General features: G+C 41.3%; 1 protein-coding gene across 5 annotated transcripts in view; it reads right to left on the bottom strand.

Annotated features, from left to right (window-relative positions):
- LOC111248825 (uncharacterized) overlaps positions 1 to 12,427 on the bottom strand; it is a 141,069-nt gene that overhangs the window by 95,739 nt on the left and 32,903 nt on the right. For 3 of the 5 annotated variants that reach the window (XM_086988643.1, XM_086988646.1, XM_086988645.1), the window contains exons 3-5: positions 6,312 to 6,403; positions 4,118 to 4,253; positions 3,694 to 3,900 (exon numbers count right to left, since the gene is read on the bottom strand). The exons of the other annotated variants lie outside the window; for them this stretch is intronic. The gene's annotated coding sequence lies outside the window, so the exon portion shown is untranslated. The remainder of the gene's footprint in view (positions 1 to 3,693; positions 3,901 to 4,117; positions 4,254 to 6,311; positions 6,404 to 12,427) is intronic. 5 annotated transcript variants of the gene reach the window in all.

The following is a 12,427-nucleotide window of genomic DNA, read 5'->3' as shown; positions in this document are numbered from 1 at the left end:
CGATTCTTACGTAGGTTGTTCACGTACGGTACAAAACGGCACTCGATTCAACCTCTGAACAGCCTGCGCAGACGTTCACCGGTATACCATCTCTAATGCGTAGATAAGGGGTTCTATATCAGGCAAAATGGTATCGCGTTGAACCTATTAACGCCATCGTCGCCAACAAGACTGACGAATTCATTGAACTGACGAATACGGTGAAACAAAGCGGGTGGAAAGAGGTCAAAAGTAGCCTTCCAATAATATCCGTATCATCTCTAAACGTAATTCTATTTTGATAATAGAAGGTTAGTTTTACCAAATTTCGAGCCGTCGTTAGAACGTACGGGCTGTCTGCTTTTGTGTCTGACTTGTGATCTGCTGGCTGAACGAGAGAGTTGAGAATATCACTCTTAAATTCGTTGTTATTCTAGCCATAATCGGTGTTCTAACAACCCGTAATAACAGTCGGCTATTTATTACCGTGGACTCAAAAAGATTAGCACTCAAAGTAAGCTAAAATATACGTCATCTATTTTGGATAGAGCTCGGCCAGATCAGATGGTGTTTATGTCCCAACTCCCGGTATGCCATCCGGCTCTTGCCTAACCCTGCGATAATAAATTAAAGTTATAAACACGAATTCGAACACAAACGAAGGATTCAATAAGTAAGTTAAACACTTGATGTTTGCTTCGTCCAACACTCGCATGGTTCACGTTAGCTCAGCGCCTTGATACAAACCGAGACCGAGCTCTTCCACTAGTATTGGTAGTACGTCGCGCTATGTGCGCATGATTCTGCCAGGTCTGCTAACGCTTATGGCAAGTATGATTAGGACGCCTACATGTACAATACGAAAATCATTAGCTATACTTCTGACGCATGCGCAAACGTGTTGCTCAACACAGCGTTGTCTACCTAGGTTCAACATGACTCACTGCTCTACTCTTTTTTTTTCTTCTATCACCCAGAGTTCCTCATTGAACAGAGCTTTTCCGAGCTTTGCCTACCATTCGTTGTCTTTATGGCTTTGGTCGCAACACATTCCAGTTCTCCTTTGTTGATATCACTGGCACTGGCTACCCCCAAACACCTAAACGACCTACAGGCCGCTCCCAGCTGGGCAGGGACCTAGACCGACCTAACGCATGGGATGCTCTTAACTCACGCTCTCTGATTTATTTTCTCTCGATTTGATGGCTTTGCTTCTCCCGCCATGCAATCACTTGTGGCTCCATTACCGGCTCCACTGCCTTTGCCCTGTCTCCATCCGTTAGCAGAAATCGATGCCAAAAGAGACCTATTTAAAAAGGGCCGATGCTGAGCAAGTAACAGCTAGTGGTCGGTTCGCCTCTTGAAGGAGTAGATTAAGCCTTAAGGCGGAAGAGATGTAGGTAGAGCTAGCTCTAGCGTTTAGGCAGCGTCACAGGGGGTTCCTTAACGGTGGGTGAACGTCTTTTCCTTGAAGATTGAAGTAGAACTATTTTTATCATCGACTGGCCGATGTCCAACGTTAAAGTGACAGAGTTGGAATAGGCGAGGGGAAAGCAGGTGAGGAAAAGGAGTTCGGCTGGCCTGAGCGTAAGCTTGTGCAGAATTACCGGCATTTGTCACATGTTCACAGATGCATCAAGGGAACAGTTAGAAATGTGTGAACCGGTGCGGAACGGCCGGTAGGAAATATATGCGTCAAAGGGTTGTATGGAAGGAGCGCATATTTGGTGGCATTTCTTCATCTAGCCTGGTGTGTAAAGTATCTGCATATATATATATATATATATATATATATATATACATAAATTATTTGCGATAATAGACTAAGCGAGCGGAATTTGTCAGTTAAGGACACTCTATCAGTATAATGTTGTAGCTGCGTATTGTTTACGGTGGGTCAGATACGTACGACATAGATGCCAAATTCTTCTAACAACGAAAATCAGATTGCTCTTCAAAATGCAAGTAGAAAAAACACAGTACCCATCCTAGCTGGATTTATATTCTCATTTTGCTGCTACAAAAAAGTTACGCTTACGGTTAATCCAAATGCTCTCGTCGAGTATACTGTTCTCTGTCTAGGGTCTGTTTGTTAATAAATCGTACAGGAAAACAGCTGAACACAAATCCGATGAAAGATATGCCTGCAGAAGGACCTATTGGTAACCTTTATAGTCGCAACACTGGAATAAATCCTCAGTAGTATCTCGCCTATAACATCGAGAATTTATCATATAGCATCTCCATACATTCACACATGCAACCCACCGCAAGCATCGTATAATACAGAAGATTCATTTTTACAATTTGACGTAAGGGCAAAAGACAAAATGATACGGAAGCGGCGTTGCTCTTGTAACGACTCGTCCTAACGTGCCTCCTCGATGTTATGGTGAATTGATTAGAACAAAAGATTTTACTGATTCCGCCTTAACGATAATTGGTCTAGGTCGACATCTTAATTAATCAAATGCCAGCCAGGGCTTTAGTCTACGTGATAACACTGAAGGCGTCAACGAAGTAAGGTTTCTAAATGGAAGCCGTACCGCTTTATAATCGTACGACTTCGACCGACATCTCTAGCCATGGATATTTTGCGGGCTTCCCTCAAGCTTCTCTAACAAGCGTATAACCAAAGGTATTCAAACTAACTCGTATGGGAGAAAGGCTTGCTTATTTCTAATTCTATTCCCTTTACAGAGGAGGAGTAATGTCAGGAAAAATGAACGATACTTTAAATATACACAATGAAAGTATTCCTCATTTGTTTTTGTATTTGTTAATCCTATTGGAGGGCTGCGAGATGCTGAACAATTCCCTTCGCCGAGCACTGACTTTTTTTAAGGGCTTAATGTGCAAGTCTCGTTTACAGGCACCAGACGTCGCATCGTGCTACTTGCTTCAATAGCATGGGATTTAAGCCAGAATCTTCTGACCACAACGACCAAATTTATCATGTTAGTACTACAGAAACACTTGTAATGGTTCACCGAAACTGTCCCGTTCGTGGAACCTTATACATAGTTTTTGAATACTGCTACTGGAATACGGTCCTGCGTTCAATCATACATAGAACAGACTGGAACTTTCCTTGGGTAAATCTTTCGTTTCTTGGCCTCGCACTTTTCGATAACGTTTTCATATACCTAAGCTGACAGACTATTCTTTCGAGCTAACAAAGAGTTCGAAGGGTTGCAGTTTTATGGCTGAGCCAACTTGTGACAAAGGAGTATTTGTCATCGTTCTACGTAATAGCGAGAAAGCTTTTCATGAATTCGATATGCGCGCACGTACGCAGAAAAATGGGGTGGGTGTTTTTTAGTTTTATTCAAAGTCACTCGCCTCGGACATGATCGTATTATATTTGCTCGGTAATTCATCTATCGTGATATTGATGCTCCATTATGTTCTACCTTTCTATGACTCGATTCAAAACGAAGAAGAAAAACTATGATTCTATTCTATTACATACCACTAGTAGCAAGGTAATTCAAAGGTACCACTAAGATAGTCTCGGCGCAGCTTCTCCCCTGGGGGTTGCAGGTGAGCCTTTCGTCTATCATTTCCACAGATTCTAATCCTGTTGTGAATAGCCCGGATAAATCTGACTAGGCTTCTCTGGGGCTTCTGCAGCTACCGTTAACGCGAAATCAGCTGTTATAGAAAGACATCAATCTATAGTATACATAACAAAGGACGGTACAAGCAGCATACCATTGCAATGGGCATTATTGCCCTGACTGGAATAGCAACTGACGCTGAACAACTGAGAGAGCCGAGGACGGCGACTTCTATTGGGGGGCATTGGCGAAGATGGTCAATGAAGAGTGAGGACAATGTGAATGCCGCGCTTGCCCACTGGAGCCGGCTGGAGACGGAGTCGATCGGATCGGCGCAGTCTGCGTGTTAGCCGCTTTCCGGCTGTGGATGCATTAGTGGAAATGAAAGACATTCATGTTAGAAACCACAGGATCCGTTAGACGATGCTGTCCACAACTTATATCAATTTGTATCGAAGGAAAATGCACTAAGTGTTTCTCTGCCGCGGTCTATTACATAGTGCGATGACATAGGTATCACTGAAGACGCTTTGGGTAATAATATAAAAGCGAACGAAGCTTCTACAAGAACTTCATACCTCAGATGATATATTTGGAAGTGAACGCCAGTCCGCGTACGAAGAGAAGAACATTTAGTGTATAGCCTCTATTTCTGTTTGCGGTGCAGGTGGAGTGGTCTCATTATGTATTCCACTTTCTGGGTTTATGGGTTTTCTGTAATTGAAAACCAACCCTTATAGTTGATACGTGCTCATCTAGTCGATTTGTCTACGATCGATTTATCGGTCTCAACGTAGTGTTATGGTACTAGTGAGTGGTCGAAAAAACTATTGACTGTATTTCTGGCTAGATGGCGCTAATGTCACGTATGTCGAGTAATACGGGTATTGTCGTGTTTGCGTCGGTGTATCTTAAAGCTAAAACTTGGCAGTATTGAAGACGTATTCGTTCACATCGGCGTTAAAGTGCTTTGATGATGAGTGAAAACTATGCACGGATACACTTCAAGTTTATCACGACTGACGCCATACGAATGCAAAAAAAATCTGGTACGTCCGGTAAAGGTGCATGATAGGAAAGAACAATCGAAAGACGGCGTCGTCGCTTTTATTCGGTGTAACCGATGCTTTTCATCGCAGACGACCAACTGAAGAAATAGTTAGTAACCTTATTGCGAAAGTCAACCAAGGCATCTCGATGACCATAAACAACGCTAAAAAACTAAACGTCCAATTAGAAAAAAGCTGGCTAGAAAAATCTCGATTTTCTCATTGACGCAGAAGATCTTACTCGAGCGTATCTATTACTTCCAGCTGCAAAACTCTGCCGAAATACAATGAAATCATATTATTTCGAAAGCGATTGGTCAGGAGGGTGATGAAAGGTGGATTAGAAGCGACATTGACGAACAAATAAAAACAAGCCATAGCAATGTATTCCATAACCTGTAGCAGAGTTCTGACCGACGGCAAAAAACACGACGCTATGTGTTAGGTGGGATTGACGACAAACGGTGCACTACAAATTGCTGCCATAATTTACTCAAATTTCCACTAGCATTAGCTAACAAGATCGTAACAAGTTATTGAAAACAATTGACCGGAACAGGTGAACGGAAAAGACGCCGTCGTTTACCATCACAGTGTCAGACCACATACATCTGTCAAAAATTGACAGAATTCGAATAAAGACTTCCACTGCGTTTGCTGCATAACCCGGATCTGGCAGTATCTGTTCCGGTTTTCGAGGGACCCTTTGAATGGTAAATAGTTAGTTTCAATTTTAGGGATGTAAAATCCACTGGTAGTAATTCTTTGCCCGGAAATTCTCGAAGTGTTACAGAGGCAAGATCACGGTATCAGCAGAAAAAGTTGGTAGAAGATAGCCGATCAAACCGGCGCGTATTTAGTTAGGTAATATTACTCTAAGATATGATAGGTTCAATTTCGGCTTAGAAGCAGTCCAATATATTTTTGGGGGCAATGCAAACCAGCGGCTTGCATTAATGAGTTTTCAATATCACACCTATTCACAATATGTGATTGTGTTTTGTTCTCAAGAGTCATGCAAGACCCTTATATGCGGTTAATTTTTTTTGTGGCCATGAATTTTCATTTCAACGAGAGAGTTTCGGGGGGGGGCAATATACATGGTCTTCGGTAATCAAGATGTTTTTTCTGTTGCCTTTGGAGACAGGGCACACCGGCCGTGAGTGAGGCAGGAGCCGCATATAAAGAAGGTATCTGACCTTTTTTTCGAGATAGCACTACCTACCTACCTAGGCGGCCTGAGAAGAAAAAGGGTTTCCTCGATAAAAGGAAGCTGTACAGGTGCCGGGCGGAAGGTAAACGAAGTGCAAATATGTACAGAGAAGACGAGTGAGTTATATGACTGCCAGTCTGTATGTTTACCTAGCAGAACGAGGCGGGCTTGCCGCTGATGAAATAGTTTCAAGATACTGATCTCCACAAAAATACATGGAGGAAAATCAATGCCAACTAGCGGGACCCTTCTAACGGATTACTTGGCGTATGAGTAAGAGTCTAACGACCGGAACCGCTTTACAACGAAATGGCCGGAAGACTCTTTTTTTTTCGTGTGCAATGCAAGTACAAAGTTGTTTCAGTGGTGAATTTCAATCAAGACCCTACTTTGCACTAGCTCTATAGCGGTTAACTGGTTTTTGTTACTACACAGACAGGAAGAGGACATAAAACCGTAGACAGAAGAAGCGCTTGACAGATTCGCTCTATCGCGAACGAGAACGCGTACCGTTTTCCGCTTACGTAAATTTGAGCTACGAGTAGCGGGTTGACGTACGTACGACGGGGATCTGATTATGTCTGGCGTCGGTCCACACTTACCTGAAATAACAGAATTTCAATGTTAAAGTGAATATATATTTTAAGGAATCTTCGTATCTATATATATATATATATATATATATATATATATATATATATATATACATAAAGTCGGATAAAATTCACTTAACAGTTCAGAAATTTGCATTTTACATCTGTTTAAGCAGTAGGATGGTAGAAAAAACTGGTAGGTGTGAAGAACAAATAAAATCCAAGCGACGACTCTCACACTTTCACGAGATAATTGCCTCACCCTGTATAATTACATGAATCCTTAGGTCGCGCCATAAGTTCGATCTGAAACTATATTTAGCTTTGAATGAGAGTAATTTTCTATCCAGATAACTTTTTTTGGCCCACATTTTTGGCAGACCCTTAATTGGATTTTTCCAATAGTTTATATATATATATTTATTTGCTATAAACTGGTCAATTGTATTTCTTACACAATAACAATAAAAAAAATCATCCCACTAAGGGAATTTTGTAGAGATTAGGAAAGATCATCTTTAGCAGAAGCACCGTTGAGATGTAGGGCAGGAAAAACGTCCTATTCAAACTTGTACAGTTTTTGGTAGGCTATTAAAGATGTGCAAAGACTTGATACTTTCATGATAAACATGACTCTTTGCCTATTCACCATAGCCTGGTGCATTTGTTGGATGCGCTACCTTAAACGATCAAGCTGTTCACCATACTTCACTGAGTAAATATGTTGGCTGTTTGGGATGGCTCAAAGAAGGTCACTATTCTGCAATGCACAACATTACCTTCTTTAAATGGGGTTCGGCTTAAGCCTCCGTTTGAAGGTTATTATTGCTCTCTAATCACGGTATGTCTCCATCTAAGTAACTTTACTGTAAGTTATTTACTTTTTACCACTTGCAAACATCCTTGCAAGAAAAAAGGCTGTCTTTGCATAATTTAAGGAGATAAACTGGTCGTGTGAGCACGGTCAACTCATAAGGGGCAAAAATTTCTGCTCGATTGACATAATCGTTACCTGGTGTTCGTTATCTTGGCCTAAACAGTCGGGCTTGTATCATAATGTGAGCTCTGCTCGTCTATACTGAAAATTTCACCGTCTTCATAATCAGAAAATCGAGCTGAACGTGCCTTGCCCTCTATGTTGAAATTATTACCTCAAAAACGGCCGAACCACATTGTGATCCTGCGATGGGCAACAATATTGGATCTACCTACCGTACGCATTTTCTCACCAGTTTGGATTATATTTAGCCTTTTTCAGAAAAAAAAAAACTTCTCATGACCCCATCTTTGAAGCTATGTGCAGTGTAACAGAAATATACAAATGAATCTAACATGGCGTCAAAATAGAACTAGAAGATAGCCCTATAAATATAATGAACAACCGCTTTTCTACCCTGGCCTAGAATGGAGATTTTCAATTCTGACCTATTCCAAAGTCCGGAGCGAACTAGTGAGACGCCTTCAAACCAGGAGCGTTCATAGCAAACATGTTGCAAAATAGACGTGGCAGGCATCGCTATATACTGCAAAACATTAATTGAGCCCAGTAATCTCCTAGAACTCAGACTGGGTTACTGTCGAGCTCGGATTGCCATTTGTCGGCCATATGTCGATCGACTTCAAAATTCGATTAACAAGACTCGCTTGTGTCGAGTTGTTGACTGTCTAGCTTTATCAACAAACCCGCGAGTATAATCCACGTATATATATATATATATCATATTTGAACAGCTTTACACCGAGGTAATACGACGACTCCAGTAGCCGGCTTGATGGGATGAATATGTAAGGTTAAAGAATCAGGGTTTAGTAAACAGAACCTCACACCACGTACGTGAAGCTATTCCTTTGCGTGCCGTGAAGTAAAAACGTTCTCGTTCATACAAATACGTTTACCTTTTGGTCATTATTCCATTCGTTCATGTGGAAACCAGCTTGTCGAATTTTTCTTCTCTTCCATATCATTTGACACTTTCATTGTTTTCACACGTTATTACGTATATAAATCTTACGCGTTTGTATGAGTACAAATACAAATATCTAGCGAAGAACGCTAACAGGGTTTCATCATTATTTCGGTCACGTTACGTTGCCCGTAATTGATTGATTATGTGAACAGCTTGATCTTTTTTGTGCATTGGCTTATTGTAGTTAGTTAAAGGAATTTTATTGTATTTTGCATTTAAAAAAACTGTATACTTTCTGCGCTGCATTTTCTCGTTGTTTGGAGCTCGTTAATAAGAAATCTTCGAAATCGATGTTTTTCGAGATAGGAAACTCACCGTTATGGAAATAGATAGAAAAGAGAGATAGGAAACTCACAAAATTATGCCTATCGGAACAGATCGCCAGCCGGTTAAGGGAATAACTTTTATTGGTTGATAATAGGCAATCAGAGTCACCACTAAGTTGAAGTTAAGCAATTAATGTATTACTATATATAGACTTGTTCTCTTAATTTTTGCTGTTCTAAAGAGTGTTTAGGGATTCAGCTCGGTACCAATGAAAATTGTTATCAAATGACTTCAGCACTGGCTTCTTAAATAGGCACTTCCTAACTAATAAAGGCTGTGTAATTATTTTATGTATAGCAAACGTAGCGACGTATATGGTAGATTATAAAAAAAAGTGGTATTCCCCTATTAGTGTTACAAGGAAACCTATAACGAAGCGGCGATGGAACCGCTTGTTCAGCAAACCGAAAGCCGATGAGTTTCCTATCAGATCAAGGGTCACCGCCTATGAAGTAGAGAACATTGAAGCCCCCGTTATTTCCAATAGCCGCAAAATCAAGCAGTTTTAACACACCGCCAATAGAGCTCCAGTTTCTAATCTATGCAATCGCAAAAAAAATTCGCATTCGAAAAATCATAGACTATTCCGAACGACTGAATCGCTTGTGTCAGGTCGAGAGCACCTGTATGGCGTTATCGATAACGCAAGACGTCCTTGCTGGCCCTTGAGCATGTTATTACGTTGTTCGCAATGGAATACGTCACATGTACGTGCATCGGTCAGCCACTTTTGTTGTGATCTTTCAATATATATACAAATAGAAAAGTAAAATTTAGTTCGCTTTAAATTTCGCACGAATTCCATCAGCGCCTGTTGGCTTTGAAGGCGTAAGGTCATCTGCCTGCGCCAGTTCACTTAACGCACATTCCATTCAGATCAAGCAGCCGCTGACTTGAGGTCCCGCAGCGTGCCATGAGGTTCAGTGGCCTTATATGGGTCAAGGCCGACGACACCGGGCGCCTTTATCTTAAGCACGTACAAAAGCCCACCTCCGTCCATGTCAATCCCCAAAGCAAGCTCTACAACTAGCCAATTCCTTCGTTCCTCCATGGTATTCCAACTCATTTGGTCGAGTCGAGTTAGCTTGAGTTGAGGGTTCGGAGGAGTCCGATGCCCCGTCATCCGACACCCCAGCCCGTGATACTCAGCGGCACTCGCTTCGAAAATATGGCATAGACTCATTGCTGTCTCTTCCTACTATATATAGCTCACTGTTCCAAACAAGTTACAATCAGGGACCTCTCCTGCAACGAGCGTCGATACAACCACCGTTAACAGGGTACGGCCGAACAGACCTAAGAGAAGACATAGGGTAAGGGAGAAAACTGAAGAGTTATCCATATTCTCGTAGTTTCCCTGCCCCTTCAAACCTCCTAGTGCTCACCTTCCGTTCAGGCCACCGAGACCTTTCTGCATCTTCAGTTTGTTGCCGAATACGCAGTGGTACCGATGACTGAGGCAAGGCTGTATCTTAATAATCGCTTTTAGCCGGCGACGACAATTCGGAGGTGCACATTTATATTTAGAAACAAACGCGCCGATGCGGGAGTGTCGGCTGAAGCTGCTGCAGCAACGGGAATGAGGAACACTGTTCGTTACCAAGTTGTTCTCGTTAGACGCTCGCGCTTGTCTTGCCATTGTGATGTTGACGTCTACGCAGCGTTGACGGCTGACGCTATTGATGAGGTGTATGGACCAATCACAAGCTTAAGATTTGTATGGACGTCCTTTTTGCGTCTGCTTCGGAGTCCGCAGGTGAAGCAGCGAACCGGGGAGCGAGGTCGGTAATGGGCACGTTCAGAACAGAAATAGTAGAAGCTGAATATCGTCATATTCATTTCCCACAGCTTGTACAACCCTGGGTGGGATGGCAGAAGCCGGAAGCAATCGTAGAGGAATGATCCAAGATGTAGTAAGTGAGATAACGTTTATGAATGAATAAAGAAAAATAGTAAAGAAAACGAAATATGTTCCAGCTTTGAAAACAAACTGGAGTTTTATTTAGAGTCTTACGTGGGCTGCAGTGTGACTTCTTTTCGGTCCATGCATTTGCGTCATTTTGTGGGGGTGGGGTCGAAATTACTTGCCATTAAATTTTCTATCGAGAATTTTTTTTAATAAGTGTGCTTAGATGATCAATAAATTAGTAAATATGTCTGCATGTAAAAGCAGAACAGAGCCATCAATTCTAGCTAGTTTAATTTTAGCATTATATATAGTTTACTTGTTAGTGGTTGAATGAATTTCAGACAAAAACACAATAGTCATTATTATTGTCCTTCATAATTAGTAGTCTTTGGATAGCTCTCATTATGAAAGTTTTTAACTGCGCCTGGGTCCAAAGTTCTGGTCTTCCGTAGGTTGGTTTATAGCATAATCGGGCATTCTGTATTAATTATCTTCAGCTGCGGTATATGCAGTTTGATTTTGCTGGTACCCAATGGTACGTATTTCCGAACCTTTTTTTTTCAAAGTTGCACCTCTTAGACAGAACCCCAGACTGCTATAGTTTGCTTTTTGAATTATAATTTCAAGTTGTTCTTCAGAGCCGGGGGGCAAACGAATTTTTGTCTGAAGTCCGTTAGAATTTTTCTTGCCTTCAAAGCTTCGCGCAACCGTGTATTGTTCTACAACGTGATAACTTCAGGGCTTTTTGCCTTTTCAAGGGCTTGAAGCTGCTTACTGCTTGACTCGATTTCAACGAGCTTACTAGAACCGTAATCTATCTTCATTATTTCAGTGTTATACAAAAACTTAAGCTTTAAGCAGCACTCCTTCACAACACACCCAATGGCACTTGGTAAAAGTTCGTTTACCTTTAACATGCCCTTCTTCTGGGCACGCATCTATGCAGGTGTTGATTCTTAGTTGTGTGCATAGTCGTATTAACAAAGTAGTTTATTCGTAAACTTCAAGATCCGAAGGGTTGAAACTAGTTTCTGTAAACGCCGTTTATTTATTTCCAATCTCACACACAGTTCTCATAGTCTCAGCCGCATTTTTTCAAGTTAATAGGTGGTAAAGCGAGCAACGGTGTCGCTTATGCCGTGTTTTTGACTGGTTTGATTTAATAACCTGAGCGATTGTTATTAAAAAACTCAGTCAAAGTTTAGCTGTCGCAGGCAAAATTTGGTTGGCCATTATGGCGTAAAGCTTCAAATGAAATCGCCAAACAAACTCTGCAGTTAATGAAGTTACTTCCCGATTAACCAAATGTTCTAATGGATACACTCTTAAGTGGACATTTAGAAAGCTCAATAATTTCCCATGATTATTATATCGCTATTTTCAATGGCAAGCGTCATTCGGATTCTCTACCGGTTAGCCAGAACCGTGGGCGGAAACCCTTCTTTTTCAAACTTCAATAGAACAAGCAGATTCAGTGACAAAGGGTGCGGATTTGTTTTTAATTAACGTATGGTAGGTATGTTAGTGAAGACAATACTTATTGCTATTAGTAGTGCACCAGGAGCTTCTGAAACTTGTAGCCAGCGATCTGAACGTTACCACCGTTACCCATTCAGATGTAAGAACGAGTGTAGTTTAATGCCACAAAAGATGGTATCATATTGTGAAAATAAGCGTTTCGAAAAATTCTAGTTGACTCTTGCTGTTGAAATCTTGCCCGGCGTTACTTATCAAGCAGACGCACGCCAGCGTAAATCAGTAAGCGTAATATTGACTGGGTATGCGGAATAATGAAAAAAAAAAAAAAAAAAAACAGTGTTATCTTTGTAA

Source organism: Varroa destructor, unplaced genomic scaffold, assembly GCF_002443255.2.
Source record: "Varroa destructor unplaced genomic scaffold, Vdes_3.0 BEIS01000004.1, whole genome shotgun sequence".
NCBI lineage: Eukaryota > Metazoa > Arthropoda > Arachnida > Mesostigmata > Varroidae > Varroa > Varroa destructor.
Note: the sequence above shows the minus strand (reverse complement) of the source record. Positions and strands in the feature narration are given on the sequence as shown.